The sequence below is a fragment of the Protopterus annectens genome, chromosome 6.part0 (assembly GCF_019279795.1).
Source record: "Protopterus annectens isolate FY-2018-M chromosome 6.part0, PAN1.0, whole genome shotgun sequence".
Lineage (NCBI taxonomy): Eukaryota > Metazoa > Chordata > Ceratodontiformes > Protopteridae > Protopterus > Protopterus annectens.
In genome coordinates this window covers 1,224,539,701-1,224,562,801 of record NC_056737.1, presented here as the reverse complement: position 1 = coordinate 1,224,562,801, position 23,101 = coordinate 1,224,539,701, and positions in this window count along the sequence as shown.

The following is a 23,101-nucleotide window of genomic DNA, read 5'->3' as shown; positions in this document are numbered from 1 at the left end:
TGCTTTGGATTTATGTGTTGACCATATGAGCTGTCAATCATATGAGCTTTCAGTGTTTTGAGCTTTCATTGTTTTGGTGTCAGTGTTTTGGTTGTCGATCATATGAGCTGTCGACCATATGAATTAGACCCATGTATGTATATGTAGTATATGTATGTATGTATGTATAAATATATATATATATATATATATATATATATATATATATATATATATATAAAATCCAAAAAAAATGGCCTCAGTTGCAACGAGATGAAGAAAGATAAAAAATTCCAAATAAGCAACTAAGAAGTGCTTAAAAAAAGAGAACTTTAATTTAACAAATAAAAATAAATCAGATACATCCAGTAAATCAAGCGCTTTCATCTCCAACCATTTGGAGACTTTATCAAGACAGAGCATGCCCCAACTGCTAGTAAATTTATAATACAAATTTAATTACTGAACCAATCAACATCCAGGGTTCATGATTAATTCATGAGCAATGACTATTCCTACAATTTACATCTAATAATGTAAAATAACCACACATAAAACATTCATCATCCTAAATATTACCCACTATAATACATATAAATACATAACTAAAAAATACATTATTAAAAAATGTAATAAAAACTCAACATTTCCTATATATTGTAAACCTCAAATAACCCCAATATATTATAGTATAAATTAATAAATACATGTATAAATGCATAATAGATACAGTATAAAATTCACCAGTGTATACATATAAGACATAACAATAATGCATATGTTTCAACTATTAAGAATTACAAGAACATTTCTTTAAAAGCATCATCTGTCTAAAGCTTTTAATCTTAAAAAGCAAATAATTGCAACAGATTCATTTAAGGCTGGCCATTGAGTTGCATTCGTTCTCAACTGCCATAAGGCTTCCCTTCTCTCCAAATATAAAGTCCAAGGTCCACCTCTTGGGTCTAGTTCAATAACTTCAATAACAGTGAATTTAAAGTCATGTCCGGGCCATTCCATACAATATTTTGCAAGGGCATTGGTTTCTTTTTGCAGCCTGATATCCCTCAAATTCTCATAAATATGGTTTTTAAGTTTTCTTTCTCTTTCCAATATAAAAACAAGCACATTTGGAACAGAAAGCACAATAAACCACCTTCTCAGTGTAACAGCTGCACTTTTTTTGTAAGGAGACCTTTATACCATTTATGTTAAATTTTGACCCTTCCTTAATATATTGGCAATAATTGCATGTCCCACACTTCTTCATATGGCCCCCATTCCAAATCTGGTAACTCCTTTCAAAGATGTTCTTTAAGGTTTGTCCCTTTCTATATACCACAATAGGTTTCTCACTTATGCATTGTTTAATGTCATTACTTGAGGTCAAAATTATCCAATTTGTATCCAAAATCCTAAAAGTTTCTTTACTATCAAGATTATAAGAAGTGAAAAAAGCTGAACGAAACTTTGCGTTTGCTTGCACTTGTTCAACAGGTGTCATAACATTCACATTAACATTGCTGTGCATATTAACAGAACCAACATTCAAATTTAAAACCATATGCCTGTTCCCTTCATTGCCAGCGTGCACCATCTCCGAATTCAGTATAGCATGATAAAACCCTCTCTCTCTCTTTTTAACTACTTCCAACATTAAGCTGTTGATTAAGTCCAATGGATATTCTCTTTTAAGAAACATATCTTTCAACAGTTCACATTCATCCAAGAAAGTCGAAACTAGACACCATCCGAGCAGCCCTAACAAACTGCCCCTTAACAACTGTTCTTTTTTGTATGAAGGGATGGCTACTGTCAAAATGTAAAAAACTGTTTGAATACGTTTCCTTCCTATAAATATAAGACTCAAAATTCCTTAAGACTGTATTTTTTGTCAGTTTAACATCCAATTAATAATGCAAATTATATCTAAGAGATGCTATAGATTCTAAAGTCACACAAAAATATCTAAAGAAAAAGACTAGAGTTAAGTGGATAGAGTATTGAAAGGCAAAATACAAGGATACAGTTATAGTGTTCAGTCTCACAAGAGTTGTGGTCTTATATGAAAATGGTTAGGCATTCAATTGTATATACATATTTACATGAGGAGAAATCCTCAGGATGGTCAGGCACACTATTATTAGTGAGTAAACACAATATGATGTTCATAAAAGGCTAGGAATTAATGGAGTCTAGAAAAGGGTATGGTGGTTAGTCTGGGTTATCACAGGGACATAGCCAGTGTGATTTGAGGTAGGGTTTGAGCTTGCTTTTAAATAGGTTAACTGAGGATAGTGAGGTTAGTTGACTTGGGAGGCTGTTCCAGGTTTTGCCTACTGTATTAGAGAAAAGGGTGTCACCAGCTGAATTATTGGATTATATATTTGTACAAGTAGTTTATTAGATGAGCGTAAGGTTTTGAGATTGTTATAGGGGGTGACTAGGGATGTACGTATGGGTGTATTTTGAGGTAGATATAGGATCCTATGGGCTACTATTAGTTGAATGAAAAGTATTAGATTTGGCAATTCTAACCATCCAAGTTGATTCAGGTTGATACAGTGATGAGTTCTATAGGAGGACCCAGTTGCAAATCTGGCAATATTATTGTAGGATGATGGCAGTTTACTCAGATTACTTCTGCATATTTTGGTATAGATAGGGGAGGCATAGAGCAGGGTAGAGATAAGGTGGGTGTGAGCTATGGTGACCCTAGCTAGAGGAGTTAGAAAGGGTTTGATTCTGTAGAGGGAACCTAGTTTCTTATTCACTGTTTTTATGGTGTTATTAATGTGAGGCTCAAAAGACAAGTTTTATCTATTAGTACTCTGAGTAGTTTGGTGGTTGGCTCAAGAGATATTATAGTTCCACTATTTGAAGTAATAGTAAAGTTAAGTGGGGAGGTTCTGCGAGTGGGGGTGAATAGTAGCATTTTATTTTTTTTTGGGTTTATGATAAGACACTTTTGTAGGAGCCAGTTTTCGACTGTGCTAAAGGTCTTTTGGGTTAGCGACTGAAGTTCTGATTGGGTAGTAGCACAGCATATGAGTGTGGAGTCATCTGCGTATTGGATACAGTCAGCTTGTGGAATTACATAATGGAGGTCATTTGTAAAGATGGAGAAGAGTAAAGGACCCAATATGGATCTTTGAGGGACACCTAGAGCTACTGGGAGGTGGGAAGATAAAGTATTATCCCATAGTACAGCCTGTTGCCTATTATCTAGGTATGATTGGAACCACTGTATAGTAAGAGCATCCAATGACAGGTTTTTGAGTGTGTCTATGAGGAGGTGGTGGTTAACCATGTCAAATGCTTTAGACAGGTTGATAAAAAGGGCTGAGGATAGAGTGTCATTATTACGATTACTATTAATACGGTTAGTGAAGGATAAGAGAGCAGAGGTGGTGCTATGAAATGTCTTAAACCATGTTGACAGGTGGCTAGTAAATTGTGTTCAAGCAGGTAGGTTAACAGTTGTATATGAATACATTTTTCCATTATTTTTGCCAGAGGAGATAGTATGGCTATGGGTCTGTAGTTGGAGAACTCCTTGGAGTTACCTCCTTTGTGCAGGGGGATAATGTGAGAGACATTCCAGATTAAGGGGATAGTTCCTTTAGAAATAGTTCTGTTAATGAGGATGGATATGGGGTAGGCTATGACATTAGCAGCTTTTTGCAGGTATTCTGCAGGTAGTAGATCTGCAGAGAGTGTGGTGGGTTTAAATTTCTGGATGAGGTTACAGATGAGTGATGTGGGCACTGGTTCAAAATGAAATAGAGGAGGATTATTGGTAGAGGTTGTGGTGGAGCATGAGGTGCTAGGGGACAGCTGGTTGGCTAGGGATTGGATTGTTTCAGTGAAAATGTGTTAAATGAGTTGGCTATTTGGATGGGATTGTTGTGAACAGAGCCAGAGGGAGTAGGAGTGCATGAGTGTCCAGGGTGTAGGAGGTTATTGATGCCTAATCAGAATTTTTGAGGATTATTTTGGTGGGTTTGTTGAAGCTGCAGTAATAGTTTCTTTTTTCAGATAATATGGCTGTTTTTGTTTCGTTTCTTAGCTGTCTGAATTGTAAGTGATCTGAGGGGCTTTTTTGTTGAACACCATTTGGCCCATAGTTTATTTCTTTGGAGGATTTTTTGTTTGGTAGTTTTTGTGAGCCATGGTGCTGGTTTAGTTCTGATTATAACTTTGTGTAATGGGGTATGACAATCTAAAATGGAAAGAAATTTTGAATTAAAGAATTTAACTGCATCATCTAGTGGGAGGTGTTTCAGGGAGGACCAGTCACAGGTGCTTAGTTCAGTTTGAAAGTAAGCAGGGTTAAAACTTTTGTTAGTACGAATAGTTCTGCAGATGGTTGAGTTTGTGACTTCAGTTTTATATCTGATTAGATAGGTAAGCAAGTGGTCGCTTATGTCCTCTGGGAGAGTGCCTGTTTTATAGTTTTGTTGGGGAGTATTAGTAAGTATCCAGTCGAGGGTACTTGTTTTGTTAAGTGTATTGGTACGGGTAGGGGATGTTATGGTTTGAGTAAAGCCATATAGGTTGATATGAGTAGAAGGCTGCTCAGATATACAGGAGTTCCAGTTTATGTTAAAGTCTTCATGTATAATGGTTGTTGCTTGAGAGCCAGCTGAGGATAGCCTCTAATGTGTTGGTGTTATTGCCTGGGGGAAGATAGACACAGATTAGAGATATGGCTTTACATTTGTTAAGCTGAATCTTAGAAGAATCTCTGCATTATTGGAAAGTGGATGTTTGGTGTCTAGTGAAGTAATTTGTAATCCATTCTTATAAAGAATGGCTATGCCTCCACCTTTCTCAGTATTACAGTCAAGTCTCAGGATATTGTAGCCACGGGATAGAACTATACTATCTTGTATTGATGGATTAAGCCATGTTTCAGAAAGACAGAGGATGTCAAAAGAATTTACATCTACAAGGGCATGCAGGTGAGCAACTTTATTATTCATGCTACGAATGTTAAGATGAGCTATCAGGAGAGAGTTGGGGGGCTTGGTAGGCAAGTGTGTATTAGTAGGAGTTTGTGTATGTGTATATATATATATATATATATATATATATATATATATATATATATATATATATATATATATATATATATATATATATATATATATATATATATATAGATATATATATGGATATATATAGATATATATACACATCTATTTATGTATATGTGTGTGTGTGTGTGTGTGTGTGTGTGTGTGTGTGTGTGTGTGTGTGTGTGTGTGTGTGTATATATATATATATATATATATATATATATATATATATATATATATAATATATTCACCTTGCTGTAATGCCAGTCTAGAAATGTTAAAAAAAAAAAAAAAAACCTGTTTTGCTGGAAAAGAGGAATTCATTATTTAAAGCTATCCATTGAGGAGCTTTCAGCTTTAGATTTATTTAGGACAATATTTTCTGACATTCATAATAATTGAAAAGCAAGATCTCAACATTGGTTATTCCCCAAATGAATTAAGGAATGGTACTCCGGTGCCATAGCATCCAGTATCTATTTGATGTTCTTCCAAAAATTGCATCCTGATTGTGGCTTACCCTTCTTAACATTGTGATGCAATCTTCACCTTTCATAAGGCAGTTCTGCACTCCTTAATCTTGTTATTCTCCTCAATAATGGGAGTTTTTTACTGCCTCTCATTTATGCTACCACAGACTTTGACAAAATGGGACTCCACCTGCTGCAAATGTTGTGACATGCAGCCATTAGCAATGTTATTGTGTAGATTGCCCTTCATAATTTCATAACTGTCCTACCTGTTATTTCATTCTCCAAAATCTCACCCTGATACTCTGGTGGTTTTGTTACTTCTTCAACCTGCAATAAAGTCTCTGTAGATAAGCCATTAGTTTCCAGCATGACAATTCCTACAGCATCAAAACTAAAGGTATTAACATCCAACTCATCATCAATATTTCTACCTGCCATTCCTGCTGTCACCTCTCCCCCACACACACAGAAGAGGAAAACTAGACATTTTTATTAATATAAACATCTTGAAAGGCAATATGACATATGGGGGGAAATGCATCAGAAGTTAAAATGTAATCTCATTATACTAATCAAAGTGACATGGCATCACGCATATCCAAATAAAAATAAATACATAATTTGTATCAATTTACAAACATTCAGTTTCTTTTTTGATTTTATTTATTTATTTATATATGTATTTATTTATTTATTTATTAGGTTCATAGGTTCATAGGTGGGTACTAGGCTATCTGCCCAAAGGCATTTATAAGCCTAGCCAGAATATTTTGGCTTTCGTCGTCCCCTTAGATTAGTTCCCTGTGCCTCTCTCCAGCAGAGCCACTGAAGTGATCCCCAAGGTAAACTTTCTGTTTCCCATCCACTCGTCAAGGTTTCTTTTGAAGAGTGTTAGAGAGGAGCTCTGCCTAATGTAGATCGGGATCTTGTTCCAAAGAATAGGAAGTGATTGATTGGCATTTGTTTACCAGGATAATCCACTGGGGCAAGAAGACCCTATTATCAGCTGAGGTCTGGAGAGAAAACCTCCACAAAGAGACAAGATAGACTATCCAATGCAAAGGTAAAAGTTTTTACACAGTGGCATGATAGAATTTATAATTACACAGTAAAAACTATTCAAAGTAGTCCAAACAACAATTAGCCTTGCAGAGAGGATAAGCTATATATTGAATGCAATTACAAGCATGTTATGGCAGAGATTCAAACTTAATATATTAAGAGATAAGATAATAGTTATTTAAAGGAGGAACAGTGTAAAACAGAAGGATAGAAGTGGGAATATATGGAGGGCATGAAATGAGGATTTGTTAGAGATAAGAGTAAGAGAGAGATATAGTGATAGAATATGGACAGTGTAGAGAGTGGCTAAAGGTAGTGCAGTGAAGGGAGAGTCAGTGCGTGTAGTAGGCAGAAGGGGGGTGGAGTGGGATGAAGAACTAGAGTATGGAAAGGGTTGGCTTGCTACAATTACAGATCCAGGTCGAATCAAGGTGATTATGCAGAGCTATTTGGAAAGAAGCAATGCTTTGGGAGGAGTGAATGGTTTGAGAGAGGCTGTTCCAAGTTTTAGCTATTACCCAGGAGTGCAGTAGTTGGCCAGCAGGTAATTTAGGTTTCTGGATATAGAGGAGGTTCTGGTTTTCAGATCTTAGGGACCTTTTGGGATTGTAATGGGAAACTAAGGAATTTAGGGCAGGGCAGTTCTGAGATTTTGTAAGTAATTTACAGTTTTAGTCAAATTAATAGAAATATTGGAAAATAATGGGAATTTCTTAGTTTCTTTAGTGATTTTCAGTCTGGCTTTTTCAGAAATTCACAAAATCATTTTAGTTTTCTAATTCTTTAAGAAAAAACTGTTTAGCATGAAATTACTACATGTTACTTACATACTTAAAGAGAAATTACATCCATAGTCTTAAATGGGTAAATTGGCTGACGTAATGCCATGAAAGCATGCAAAAGTTGAGATTCTGATCAAAGAAGGTTTTCCTGGATCAGAAATCACCAAGAAGGTCAGAGTTAGTCAGCCGTCTTTCAGCTGAATTCAGAAGAAACTGAATACCGGTGAAGGGTTGTTGCCCAAAAATTCTGGCAGATGTGGTCACAGAAGATTCCCAGCTCCTCAGGATGATTCATATCAGATCAGAGAATGCTGTAAGAATTGCAAGACATCCAGTAGAAAGCAGCGGGGGAATGCAGGAACAACAGGGTGTTACAGTGAGTTCCAGAACTGTTTGACAGAGACTTCTGGACACTGGGCTTCGGACTTGCAGACCTTTCAAGTAACAGAAACAACCAAATGAAGGCAAAAAAGATTACACTAGTTGAAAGAGTTTCAAAACTTGTCAGAAGAGGATTGGGAATTGGTTGTTTTAAGTGAAGAGAGCATAATTTAGTGTTCAGATCAACAAATACAATTTGTCAGATGACAATCTGGACAGCAGATGAGGGACGATTGTATCATTCAGCATGTCAAGCACCCCACTCAAGTGATGGTGTGGAGTGTTATTAGCATCTTTGGAACAGGCAGGCTCTACATTGTTCAGAGAAACATGAAGCAGGAACAGTAGAGAACCCTACTACAGCAATGTCTGCTCCCTCAGTTTTGTAACTAGGCAAAGAAAAAAGGATTTACTAGGACAGGGGACTTCAACTTCATGCACAATGGTGCCCGATGTCACAAAGGTCAACAAGTGACAAGTTTCCTTGAGGTCCATCGTACTGAAGTGTTACCATGACCGGGTAATAACCCAGATATGAATCCAGTAGAGAACTTGGCCATTCTGAAGTCAGGGATTAAGAAAATGACCATAACAAACAGGCAGCAACTGACTGAAGAACTCATTTCTGTTTGGGCACTCCATGCTTCTATGACTGAACATTGCCGGGAACTTGTTTGTTCTATGTCTCAAAGAGTTAAATCCTTGATAATGGCCAAAGGGTCATTCACAAAATATTAGAACATTGTATTAGAACATTTTCTCATATAACATGAATTATATTGTCTGTCATTTCATATACTCATGTTGAGATATATGGCAAAACAACAATAAAAGCAAAAATAAAAACAATAAAACACTGATTTCTATTAATTTGGCCAACACTGCATGCGTGGTGGTAACTTGATAAGTGAGGTAGTGGGGGAATTCGAGCCAGTTTTGTTTTTTTAGGGTTGTGCAGTGATGGGTGGAATGGGGGAAAAATTTGACAATTTTGTTATAGTATATTTCGAGTTTCATTTTGAGTGAGGACTGGAGGTTGGTTAGCAATGGGGCACCATAGACAAGAATTTGATGTAACTAAGTAACATTTCTTAATATATCGCACAGTTTAGTTTCTAATTTCTTATGATATTGTGCATTTGCACATCCTCTTTTCCAAATTTCCCCTTGTACAAAGAAATGCAGCTCTACATTTTACATCTCCTTTACACATAGAGCAGGATTCCAAAAAGTCTTAGATCATGAGTCTGAAGTGTTCAATGGATTTAAATGGACAATGCAACAACCAGTATACATGTGTGATATGCAAGGGAGTATTCATAGACAAAAGTGAGATTTTTTTTTTAACAATGGGCTAATGCAGTGTATGTTGGCTTAGCTTACATTATGGTTATATGCACACATACCCAAGAATTCCAAAAAATGTTTATAACGCTGTATTCCAAAAATGATAGTGTTCTTAAATGGGCAATTTAACAAACATTGTTCATTTTTTATGTTATCATTTTAATATTGTATTTGTAACAAAACTGAACACCATTTAATATATTTTTATATATAATGTTTATTCTACATTTGTTTTTATATTACACAGTATATTTACCATAGTACTTCTAACACAACAATTAATTTGCATCTTATTGCAACAGACTGGCATTTTTTTGCATTTGTTCTCATTTTCACCTCATGTAAAACCTTGCAACCCCATATAATTTCAGATCTATCACTCCTTTCCCAAAGTTTCCCCAACAAATTTTGCACTGCATTAAGCACCATATGCAGAATTTGGGGAACTCCACTTGTTCGGTCTCTCAACTTTCCATAGGTTACCTCCATGTGAGTACAGTATATTTTATTTCTGGTAATCCTTGCATCTGAACTTAGAACTACAATTCATAATCCATTACAGTTACATCTTACCTGTGTCAGTATTGTGACCACTTTTGTTTGGTCCAAACAACAGAAATACCCAGCTGGTGAACGGACTTGGAAATACAAAAGTCCAGCAAAATACAAAAAAATCCAAGTGCAGAACCATGCTTGAAGAAAGTAAATAGCACACTTTATTCACAAAGATAAAAATGAATGGTAAATGCTTTCACAACCTCACAGGTTTGCTTCCTCAGACCAAATGATACATTGATATTGACTTTTCCTTCCTTCAAGCGTGGTTCTGCACTTGGATTTTTTGGTATTTCACTTAAGCATTGTCGCCTCACAGTAAGACGCTATCTGGTTCGATTCTCAGCTAGAGCGTCTTCTGCGTGGAGACATGCGTGAATGGGTGTAACTTAGTTGAAGGTTGTGCATCAGGGCTGCCAACTCGGCATGTAAAAATCAACTGCCAATCATTAGTGGACCGGAGTTCCGCTGTGGTGACCCCTAACCGGGAAAAGCCGAAAGACACTACAACTTTTGTTTGGTATTTACCTCATACCTACAGACTAAAAACCAGGATCTATGACTAACCAAGCTTTGTAGGTGACTGCAAACTGGCAGTTATTGTCAAATCTCTCTCTGACACAGACGCCTTCCACAAGGAACTTACATTTATAAATGCCTTGTGTATTGAAAATGGGCTTAAATCAAATGCTAAAATGCAGTATTGTCACATTTGGTGGACACTTCCCACCATAAAGTATTGACATTATCTGAGTTCAAAATGAAACTGTCGTTAGAGGCCTGGCAACTTGGCTTGATATTTCCCTCTGCTTTGACCACCAACACTTGTCAGCAAATCCTTCTTTGTGCTGCAGCTGATGCCAACGGAATACCAGCCACATCAAAAGAGGTTATTGTCTTCCTGTATGCAGCACTGATCAGAGTGATTACAGAATAGAGTCACTGCTTTGGGATGTTGTTCACCAGACATTTCAACCAGTCTGATACCCCAGAGAGGCTCCTCACAAAGAAGGTCATAAGCTTAAAATCCCTTATCTAACAGAAACGGCTAGAAGCTTACAGAAAAGGCTAGAAGCTTACAGAGAAGGCTAGAAGCTTACAGAAAAGGCTAGAAGCTTACAGAAATGGCTAGAAGCTTACAGAAAAGGCTAGAAGCTTACAGAAATGGCTAGAAGCTTACAGAAACAGCTAGAAGCTTACAGAAACAGCTAGAAGCTTACAGAAACGGCTAGGACACTCTCACTCTTCTTCTTCTTTTTTGTCTTATGGGCTCCTCAGAAATGGCTTATGCCTTGTCTTCTGAGCAATCCAGGACCTAGAAGTCCAGGATATGTTGTACCTTCATAAATGAACAAGATATCTAAACCTGTCTCAACAGATGAATAAAACAAGGAGGGACATGATGCTCTTTACTTAGCATCTTCCTTGCCTCCAAAATTGACTCCCCCTGCAGATAAAGCAGTGTGATGCACCAATATCTTTACAATGAAACCTGCGTTGCTACTCACAAATTCATCCTGGGCATTTACTGTCATAGCCCTCATCGAGAAGGGAGGTACAGTCTAAGGCTGGAAATGGCAAAGTGTAAAGGTCACAAGACTTACTAGGTGTGAACTTCCTTCCATTCCTATGATTCCTATGATAACACTACATTAGTAGACATCTCCACAAACCAAGAACTGCAATGAAGGCAAGGTACAAGCAACAGCACGAATAGAGAACCAGATTTTACTGAAAACCTTAGTGCTTTCGTCATATTATATCCACAGACTTCTTCAGAGGTATTGAAACCAACAACCATCACTTCACCTTTTAAATATCCCTCCAAAAACAGTCATGTGACATAATTGACAATTAGTTAAAGGAAAATCCACCTAAAATATATATATATAAATACAATACATATAAAAGCACTAAATAGAACAATATGTGAAAAAAACAGTTAATATTTTATTTTATTTATCATTTGTTGACTGGGAAAGTCCGACTAGGTTTCACAGAGCCTGTTTTCAGCGGAGACCCGGGGAGAAATGCTCCAGATGCATGTCTTTGGAATGTGGGAGGAAACCGGAGTACCCGGAGGAAACCCAAGCGAACACAGGGAGAACATGCAAACTCCACACAGAAGGCACCCCAGCCAAGAATCAAACCGGAGAACCTCTTGCTGTGAGGTGACAACATTAACCACTGCACCACTGCACCACCCTTAAATAAATATAATAAATATAATAAATATAATAGATGATGTTAATAAAAATGTTCCCCTACAGTTTCAGTTTTAAACATCTACACATAGTAAGAGCGAAGTTTTAAAACACTACTAATAGAAATACATTCATTCAGTCCAGGATAAACACAATCATTTAATTTTAATTGCCATCTAAGTTCTTGAAGTTCTAAAAAATCTTTCCAAGGTCCCCCCCTCACATTTCTAACCTCATACCAACAAAACCAAACTCATGACCAGGATTCTCACCAATATGTTTGGATAAAGCATTCTTATTGTCAATTAATTATGTCACATGACTGTTTTTGGAGGGATATTTAAAAGGTGAAGTGATGATTGTTGGTTTCAATACCTCTGAAGAAGTCTGTGGATATAATATGACGAAAGCACTAAGGTTTTCAATAAAATCTGGTTCTCTATTCCTGCTGTTGCTTGCTCCTTGCCTTCATTATATTACTACACTAGTGCCTTATCAATAAATCTGCATAGTCTGTGCTACAGCTCAAATGCATATTATATCTGAACTCGTTTTGTTACATTGCCCCTTTCTACTCTCTATAAAGCATCATAGTTCTCCTTTAATTTTAAAGAGTATTATGGTGCAAGAATTTTTGGACTTCCACCCTAACTTCCTCATAATCTCAATTACTCAATGTTAAATTATACAAATAACACAACACAAATTTATTAGGTATTTCCTATGGATTAACTTCAGAATCTCGAAGTTCTGAAACATCAAATTTCATATGATTGAGACCATATGATCGATGTTTCAGTATATCGAAATTCTGAAACACCCCCCCCCCACATAAAAAAAAAATTTAAATGTTTCTGCATGGGTGCAAGCCCCTCTGCACCCCCCCACACCCCAGCTACTTAAATATTCCAACTCTGAGATTGCATTACAGCAAGGAAAAGGGAAATCTCCCATTCCGTGCTGTATGCAGATCTCCGTTCACAATGTTGGGATTCTGAAAGTCCGATCTTATGGTCTCGGCCATATGAAATTCGATCTCTCAGGATTTTGGCATTGTGAAGTGTTCCCATTCCAAATGCATAAATCACCCTTAGAGCCACAACCTTCATATAAACAGTCTTTCTTCTACAGCTTTACATTGTTTTCAATTTTCATTGGCATTTTTTTTATCTGTTGAACATCCTACAGCACTACTCCTCCAGATTTTCCATTGCAGCTTATCTGAACTCTCCTATCCCAGTAACAAAGAATACTGTTCTGTGATATCAACATACTAGCCCTCTACCCTCAACTCCTTACCATTCTACAACATAACCTGCTACCACAATCTTGGAGCAGTTCACTTTCTTTCAGATGCCTTCTCTTCCACTACATTTCAATAATGCACATTATTTTAAATGACATCTGTCTTTCTCTTTCAGTAACCTACCACGTCTTTAATTCTCCTGAAAAATAAATAAAAAAGTATGCATTGTTCAGTTTGAGAAGTCTGAGGAATGAAAACTTGATATTAGATTAAACTGAATACTTTTGAGGAATTAAGAATATTTTTCTAAGCAGAAGAATACAACTGATATTCAGAAAGTAATGCAGGTAAAGCAGATTATCAAGATTGAGAAAACTATGAAAACAGAAATGAAAGAGTGACGTAAATCAGAGAAAGCAGAGGGAGGGTACAGCTACTAGAAACAGTCTGGCATGCTATAGCTTCTGTAGCTAGCAGTTGGTGCAGCTCACTTAATGATTACATGGTTCAATAATATAATTGCTTTCAATAGTCCAGTCAACAGAAGCAAACTTCTCATACTTAAGGAAAACACAGAAGGCTTCAAAGTCCTCTTTTAAGAAACATGTTTAACACCTCTGGAGCACTCAGATTTACATAAGATGGGGATACATTTACTCAGGTGTGCTATTTTTGGTAACTCAATAAAGCAGTTTTGAAGGAGCACATATTTTTCAAGATACCATGGGCTGTGCAGAAGATGTTAAATGATATCTAACTTTGAAGCAATTTTATTTAGTCTCTCTTTATATCTTTCTGATCTTAGCTCTGAAATGTGTTTGTCCAATGATACTGCATTTTACTACCTGGACAGAAGCAGATATTAATTTGGTAGGGAATTTTAAATGTCTGACAATCCCAGATGACACAGATTCCCTAAATAATCTGAGGCAGTCAGCCCTGATAAAGCTGCAGAGGTAGAGGTTTCAGGGTATGGTGCTTCTTGAGGGTTGTTCCCATTTTAGGAATTTGTCTATTTGATCCTCACTGTTTGTGTGTCTTGAACTCATTTCTCAGAAATATTCATACCATTCACTGACGTGATTAAAGGTCTTGATGTGACACATATGAATAGTCATAGAGTTCACTGATATATAGGATTAAAGGCCTTTTTGCAACTCCTTCAGCCCTCTCAGATCCTGTTAAGACAGGTTTATTGAGGAACTACTTCCTAGTTTCTGGGACATTAAATGTGGACAGCTAAAGCTAAAGGTCAGCATCATTAATAGCAAAGTTTTAAAATGTTTGTAAATGTGTGAATTAGCATAATCTAATTTGCATTTACATGTAACCATACTGTTTCCAAATGACAGTATATCTTAATGAAGGCAGATGAAGTGTTATTGACCTATGTATTTGGAAGTACTACAAGTTGGATTCTAAAGTGATTTAAGCAATGAGTAGCTCTCTATCCTTGACAGTTATACCCTGCTGGATTCCAAGTGAAGTGTGTGTAAATTGCTCATAGCATGCAGACTAGTGAGGGATCCAGGTCAGCACTCCCAGATCCAAAATAGGAATTGGGCTGACAGTGAGGGAGGACTTTGGCATCTCCACCAGCTGTTAATGCCAATGGAAAGCAAAAAAAATGGTGTAACCCATTGAAGACCATGATCCAAATAACAGAACAAGCAACTCCTCCTTTCTGTGGGAAGAGGCATTGCAGGCAGAAGATGGTATACAGCCTACACTCTGCAGTACTGATTCTCATATATAGCTGGAGCTATACCATAGGAACAGGAAGCAGCTAGTAAGGGTCTGAGGACTGTGCACATGTGCAGAGTCTAAGGACTGTGCACATGAGCAGTAGTGTCTTCTTATCTACTACCCACTCTGCACCCCAGAATGATTGTAACAGAAACATTGTACATAATTTCACTTCACTAATGTCCTGTTAAACATAAGAATGCCTGAATAACATGGTTTTACTCTGTTTTGGATACAGTTTCACAGCCAACATGGAAGTGAAGCTGTGGGATGATTAGCTTTGGCCACAATCTTGGGTTACAAGGTAGCCTTGACTGTCATTTGCTTATACAAGTAACAGTTAATACAATTAACTTAGACAGAATTTTGCAGACTGTTGTTACCTGTTACTTGTGAATCATGTACTCCTTTAAATTTGTATGATTGACATAATGTTGACTACTTAGTAGAGTGCCCCCCCCCCCAATATGATGTGGTACTTGGGGGTGGACTGAAAATCTTGTCTGAGGGTAACCGTGTAGGATGGCAGACTCCCTCAGCATCTCAACAGTCCTGTTTAACAAATGTTTGGAAAGAGGGGTTACATTTTCACAGAATTTCCAGAAGGAAGTCATCACTATGGTGTAGATATAGTTCAAAGTATTTTTAGGTAACAAGTAAATGTGTATTGTTGACTAAAGTTTCAAAATACTTACTCTATATTTGTCACAGAAAGTGGAACAACTTTAAAGAACCAAAATGCAGCAAACACACTTGTCAGTTTCTACTCCTCATGCAAAACAAAATTGAAAATAAATTATAATGCTATCAATAAATTTTCAACTGCTAAACCTTTCCTCCTCTAAAATGTTTAAATGCTACTCTTGTTACTAATAGCAATGATCTACAAATACCATATCTTCTAAGTGTATTTAAATAAAATACATAAATATCACCTCTGTTGTAGCACGACATGTTAGAATGTTGTTTTGATGAACAACAGATATCCTAGTAATAATGGCAGAACAAAACAAATTTTGATTTACAAAATATAAATATTTAATCTTTTTAGGGTAGCAGTTTACTTTCACATTATCAGAACAGTTAAATACTCAATTAAACATTTTTTTTCTTTTTTCTTTTGTAATTAGATATTTTTACATTGTCTTTCTCATTAGCTGGCTTAAAACAATAGTTTAAGCCTTTTCCGTGTTGAAATAAAGTGAAGAATTAAATATTCTAATAATGTAAGAATGTTTAAAAATGACACAATAGCAATTCATTCATATAATTCCAGTAATAATTAGACTTACAGATGAGTACTTTCAATACCATCTTAATAATTGCAGTTTCACAATAAAAGGCTTATTCAAAAAGTGATCTAATTAAAACAAAAGTAGTCACATTTAGTTACATTTATACCTCTTAATAAAATGTCAAAACACACCGTATCAGTAGAATATATATTAGTACAGAGTGAAATGGGAAAAGATGGCTGCAAAGTAGATTATCTAAGAATTACTTAGATGAATATGCCATGATGTGGGTCAAAAATGCTGCTGTTTTAAGTCCATGTATAAATATTTAAATAATGTATCTGTACTGGTATCCAGTTGCAATGCTGTATGAAGGGCAGACTCAGTCAGGGGTGTAGTCTCAGAATAGTTACTGAGATACTAACAGTGGTAATGCCTTTAAGCAAAGACATATTGTCTATTATCTCTGCAATGTGAGTGATAATGCAGTAAACTGCAAAATAAAATAAAATAAAATAAAGCAAACAAACAAACAAAGCAGCTCTTAGCACAAAGAAAAGATTATTTAAAAAAATGTTTTTTTTAATTAAGGTCGGTATACATAGTCATAGGCCAAACCCATTACATGTTTCCGCACTGTCCAAGAATATGAATATCTAGGCTACAATTCATACAGGTAATTTATGGTAAAATGAGATAGCTGCAAATTTATGTAATTAAATAAACCATAATGAGATGAAAATGAGAACGTATGTAAATTAATGTATTCTAGTGAAACCTACTTGCGATTCATAGTCATATTTTTGCATGGCTGCACATTCATTGTTAAAAATGTAGCTGCATGTATTATATCTGCTTTCCAATCTGTGCATGTGTTTGCTGACCCTGTAAAAATAATTGAAGTTGTCCTTTCTCTAGCCCAATGACCAGGTCATACACAAAAACATAGTCATCCCTCAAGCAACGCCTGTCTTCCTCGGAAAAAAAAAAGTTATGTGACACAACCCCTGTAATGATATTATAAATGTAGAGTCCAGCCAAGTAAAGTTGTGCTGAAGTGATGTTTGCACTAACATGAATACATTAATGTAGTAACAAAGCCGTTTGTTAATGCATCCATCCTTTCATTAGTCCCTGCCACATTTTTGCTATGGTGATACGATAACTGACTCTCAGGAATCACCAAGAAAAGACACGTATAGCTAACAAAAACCCTTGCCACTTCAGTACTTCTAACATGTATGCACAATCCCTAAAAGACACCAAAATATATTTTCTCAGTGATCACTAATAATTTCAACAGCTGCTGTAATGATTTCCCATTTAAAAATTACAGTAATATAATATGTCCATTGCGATATGCCCATCATATGAATAAAACAAACATTTTCTAAGATGAGCTTAATAATCTCACCTCATTTTGCATAGTTTTGCATTACTTTGCCACGTTTCTATGACTTTTTCCTTCCCTTCCAAAGTCCACATTTCCTAAGTAATTTGCTGTATAAGTCCAGTACTCCCCAGGTAATATGGTGTTGTTAAACTTGTTCATATAAGTTAAGGTTCCTTTATGCATTTTGTATGGAAATGAGTTCCTTTACGTTTGTCTCTATGAAGGACAGTAATACTCCAATGTCTAAGGTGCCTTATCCATGTAACAGGTGTCTCTGTGGTGCTTATCCTTAAGTACTTCACACTCTTGCTGTAGGTGGTTGTGAATGAACTCTATTGATCTTATTTGCATAGTGACTAAGCAGTGAGAGGTACGTCTCCACTAACAAACACCCACTGAGTGAATGCTGCAACAAATTTATTAAACCTTAGTGCAGCACACACTTAATGACAAAGCCTTATTTACTTAGGTGTTGTTTTTTATTGTTATACCTTTAGTAATTTCATTGTGAAAGAGGAACACTGCTACATTGAAAGACATGTTATCTACAATCTGGTCCACAGAGTTTGTGTTTACAAAATCTGGGAAACTCTGTGTCTGTACATTTGGTGTTGAATATGATTTTCAGTTAATAGGGAGGTAACTAAAGTCACCCATGAATATGGTATTGGGTTGGATGGTGAGTGTTTCCAATAAGCTTAAATACATGTTATGGGTTTCCTGGGTCATAGAGGGGGACCTACAGCTTGCAAGGAAGTGGTATGGGATTGTTACTATGGTAATTTGAATGTGGAGAAGCTCAAGTGCATTGTCCTGTTTGACCAGCCTTGAGGTAAATTTATTTTTGATGTAAATCAAGATACCTCCACCTTTAGTCCCTGTCTGTGTGGTAGCTGGTCTAAATGTGTGGAAGGCATTATAACTTTGTATTGTCAGTGTGCTCTCCGCAGCTTTAAACCATGTCTTAGTGATCGCACAGATATCTGCATTCTCTAGGTTGGGGAGAGCTTGTAGGGAGTGACTGCTAGCATTGAGTAGTAACACCTTTAGATTTTCTCAGTTTTGCGTTGCTATATCAGAAGTACTTTCAGTTTGGCATTGCCTAAATAAGCACTGTGGGGGAGGACAATATTTTAGTCAATATTCAAAAGCTTGGAGGGGAGAGGTGCGGACCATCTGTGGCAAAACAGCATGGTGTATTGACTATCTCCTTCCAAGCTGACAAATATTGCACCCTTTAAAATAGCACAAGAAACTAGCACAATGATTAGTCAGTCATCTTTTGTTCATACTGTGGCATCATCCCTGGAGAAGGTAAAATACTGCTCAATGCTAGGCTCATGCCAGCCTGGGACACATTCTGAGAGCTCCATGATGTCGCTCTTCATATAGTCTAGGGAGGTACATCTCAGGTCATTTATACTCACATGGACTTTGACTGTGTCATACTGGTACTTGTGGTCAAATGATCTGAGTGCATACATAATGTAACCCCTGATAAGCAACTGACCATAATTTTCTCCAAACTTAACCTGGTGAGAGGGACATTAGTGTGTCACACAATGGACTCTCCAGTGATCAGGATGTTGGATTGTGTGGTGGCTTGCCTTATGAGATTAGAAGTAGAGTCTCCATGAGATGTGACTGCATGTATTGATGTGGAGTTTGTTTTGAAAGAGTGCATTCAGTACTGCTGAGGGTATTTGTTATGTGTACTTCATCTTGGAGGTCACTGGAGTTTAGGATAGTTACATTTAAGTGCCTCAGCATATGTAGGTCTATGTGTCTGCTGAATTGTGTTTGATGGGTGCAGCGTGTATTCTACTGACAACATTATTGACATTAGGAGTGCTTTTGTCTGAGAGCTCTGCCTCCAGTGACATTGTGTAAATACATTTCTCACATACTATATCAATTTGCTTGAGAATCAACTGGTTGTCAGTAAACGTGAGGCCTACATTGCCTCAGGATGCCCATATTCACCAAGTTAGTAATGGAGATCATGGGAAAGTTCATATCCATGGCAACATACCCTTTTTTATTGATTAGACAGCTGGAGTGAGAATATAATGTAATGTCAGGAGTACCCAGTTTGCAACTGTGGAGGCAGTGCTTGTCACTGCAAACTAGTTTTGCTGTGTATAGCTAGGTATTGGTGAAATTTTAATGGTGCATTTACAGGAAAAATGTCAACTCATGGTATCTGTGGCTATACAGAGCACTGCCAAACAATTAAGGGGAAACTAATAAGTAGACCCTGATGATTTATGGATGAAGTATTTAGACAGATATTCTGAAGTTAGAAACAAATCGAGCAGTACTAATGAATTAACTTGTCAAAAATGATAAAAAGAGTGGAGTCACCTGAATGGCTACTGCCTGGCTACAAATATGGCTGGTCTCACCACAGATTCACTTTACTGCAATTCAATGCTCCTTTGCCTATTCGCTCACCAAAAGCAAAAGAGTATCAACAATCCCAAGATGAGAAGCAGGCCGCAGCCTGTTTGGTAATCCACAGTCTTGTCCCAGATGATGCAAGGGTCTGTAGGCTTGTTGGAGCCTTTCTTAGTACATGCCTTGAATAGCAACCAGACCAATGAGGAAGCTCGAACACAGACACTCACTGCCCAATCAGAAACAGTTAGGAATCAAAGCACTCTGCTCCTTCTCTCACCAAGAGCAAAGTATAAGCACAGACACCAAACTGGCACATACAAGGCATTTATTAGGCTTTTCAGTGACCATCAGTCACTAGGAAATAACACCTCTATGCTCTTTCTCTCACCAGAATCAAATCAGAAGCACTAATCCCAAGATGACTGTTGAGATGCAGAATGTGGGATCTCCACTATTTGGTGGTCTTGGAGTAGATGTTGCAGATTTTAAAGGCAAGATGGAAAAATAGTTTAATACCCTAAAAGCTGCAGTGTGTGCTAAGCAGTTAGGTATGAAAGGGGGGGGGGTCACTTAAGCTTTAGCTGTCTAAGAAGAGAGCCACTCATTTTAAAAGACTAAGACAGATTGGAAGGGGTGGCCACTTTACTTTCTGGTTCTATGGAATACAATGGGATGGCCAATATATTTAAATAGTTGAAGGGGAGAGATTTCACAAAATAATAATTTTGTGCTTACTCACAACAGCCAGTGAAAGAGGAGATGGATGGAGATATGTGGTCATATTAACATAAGGGGCAGGTAACTAGAAAGACAGTTGAGTTTAAAACACAGCAGTACCAGGGTGGAAGGCTGGAGAAAATTTTAATTTGTGTGACTCACACGAGACACAGCTGTGGTCTCCATCCATATTTTGAAATTGTTTAAAAAACCCTCAGAACTGTATCACCATCTGCTACCCACATACTTCTGATAATACAAATTATTTAATTTCATATCCAAGTGATTCCCTTCTATAAGTCCATTGACTTTTGTTCAATGCAGGTAATCTACCGCGTTTTATCACCTCATGTTTGCATATTTCCTTAAATCACAGTTAAAGTCCCTTGCAATTATAATTTCCATATTAACAACTAAATAATCCAATATTTGATGAAACAGATTCCTTTTTCTCTTGCTAATTATGTATGTATACAATTCTAGAATTCTATAAACATGTTCTCTCTGCCTAAGTCTGGAAACAGTAATCCTTCCCATACCCCATCCACACTATACAAACTTTCTTGCTCTATGTCCTCTCTCCCCACACTAGTTACATTCAGGCACACACCTTCTTGCTGTATGTCCTTTTCTCCCCACATTAGCTGCATTCAGGCTCACACCTTCTTGCTTTATGCCCATTTCCCCCACACTGGTTACATTCAGGCACACACCTTCTTGCTGTATGTCCTTTCTTTCACACTGGTTACATTCAAGCACACACCTTCTTACTGTATGTCCTTTCTCCATACATTAACTAGTAACAAATATAAAAACTGTTTAAAGACAAAAAAGCAGGCTTTGTTGACACAAAAAACACTGTTTTATTGACGGTACAGGTAAGCGCTTTCGTTGGTTATAATAATCCAACTTCTTCAGACAAAGAAATTCAACACACCCTAGCCTTATATACTATTCGATAAATTACACTAATCAATTAAAACTCTTAATTAAAACTAATTATCAAATCGTATTCATTACACTAAGAAGTTAATACAAACTGTATACTCATCCGTTGTGATATCATAAAATTAAATTAAAAACAATATTATGAGTACAAAAAATATATAAATTAAACATTTAAAACCATCAAATATTTAAAAATTCAAAAACTGTTTTTGTGGTTTTGTGATGGCAAGTGGCATGGGGACACAATCTCAATCACTGTTTTCTGGAGAAAACAGCACACCAAATCCATCGGAAGTAGCTCCGGAAGTGAATGTCAAGACCAGTCTTACAGCCTTGGTCCAAGAGCTCATGAAAAGAGTCGATAATTTAACTCAAGGTATTGAGGAGAGTAACAATGTTACAATTTTTTATTTATTTTATTTTATTTAACATTTGTTGACTGGGAAAGTCCGACTAGGTTCCACAGATCCTGTTTTCAGTGGAGGCCCGGGGAGAAATGCTCCAGAAGCATGTCTTTAGAATGTGGGAGGAAACCGGAGTACCCAGAGGAAACTCACGCGAACACAGGGAGAACATGCAAACTCCACACAGAAGGCACCCCAGCCGAGAATCAAACCAGAGAACCTGTTGCTGTGAGGGGACAGTGTTAACCGCTGCACCACTGCAGCGTTACAAGGTAATTTGCTTAGTCAACGGAATGAGCAGATTTCACCATATTCTAATGTTTCGAGTGCACCATTAAGTAATTTGATCAGTGAGGCTAATTCTCACAGTGATGTGGATCATCACCACTCTACTGAGCCACAGAGACAGAGTCCTAGTCCATCTTATATTAGGGGAGGTTATATGAATGATTACTTACGAGACATTTCCTTTTTTAATAATGGGAACGTGAATGGATCAACCATGGGGAATGTAAATGGTTCTAACACTAACTCCATCACTGTTCAATTGAATGACTTTGGTCAAAAGCTTTATAAATGCCGTAAGCTTCAGTTAGAAGTATCGTATTTGCAAGAATGTATTTCTAAAATGATAGTGCCCAAAGGCTTGCGACAGTGGAGATATCCAGCCGGCCTTATTAATAACTCGATGTTTCACCATGAACTGATTGGGTTGTTTGACCAACAAGGTATCGACTTTTTGAGTGTGCTTATTATACAATATGAGGCACAAATTGACAATTTAAAAACTAAACTTGAACTGTTAGAGCACGCTATTACAACAAATGGAGATTTTGATAGATACAGGTTTGAATATTGGCAGATTTTTTTCTAGTATCGAAGCCAGTCTAGTCGAGTTTATCGAAACAAAAAAGAAAAAGATTTCTAGAGACCTTAATGATTATGCAAAATGTACGGCATATCCTCCCCCTCACCCGGTACCTCATTTGGACTTGCTTGATGGGAGTCTAGCCAGTCAGAGCCCCCAAGATTATGTGGGGAGAATTGGCAGCCCAGAGAGAATGGAAAATGGGGCTGACATTTCCACAGTTCGCCGAAGTGAGCGGATTCAGAATAATAAGCAGCAAACACAAATGTCTCAACAAAAT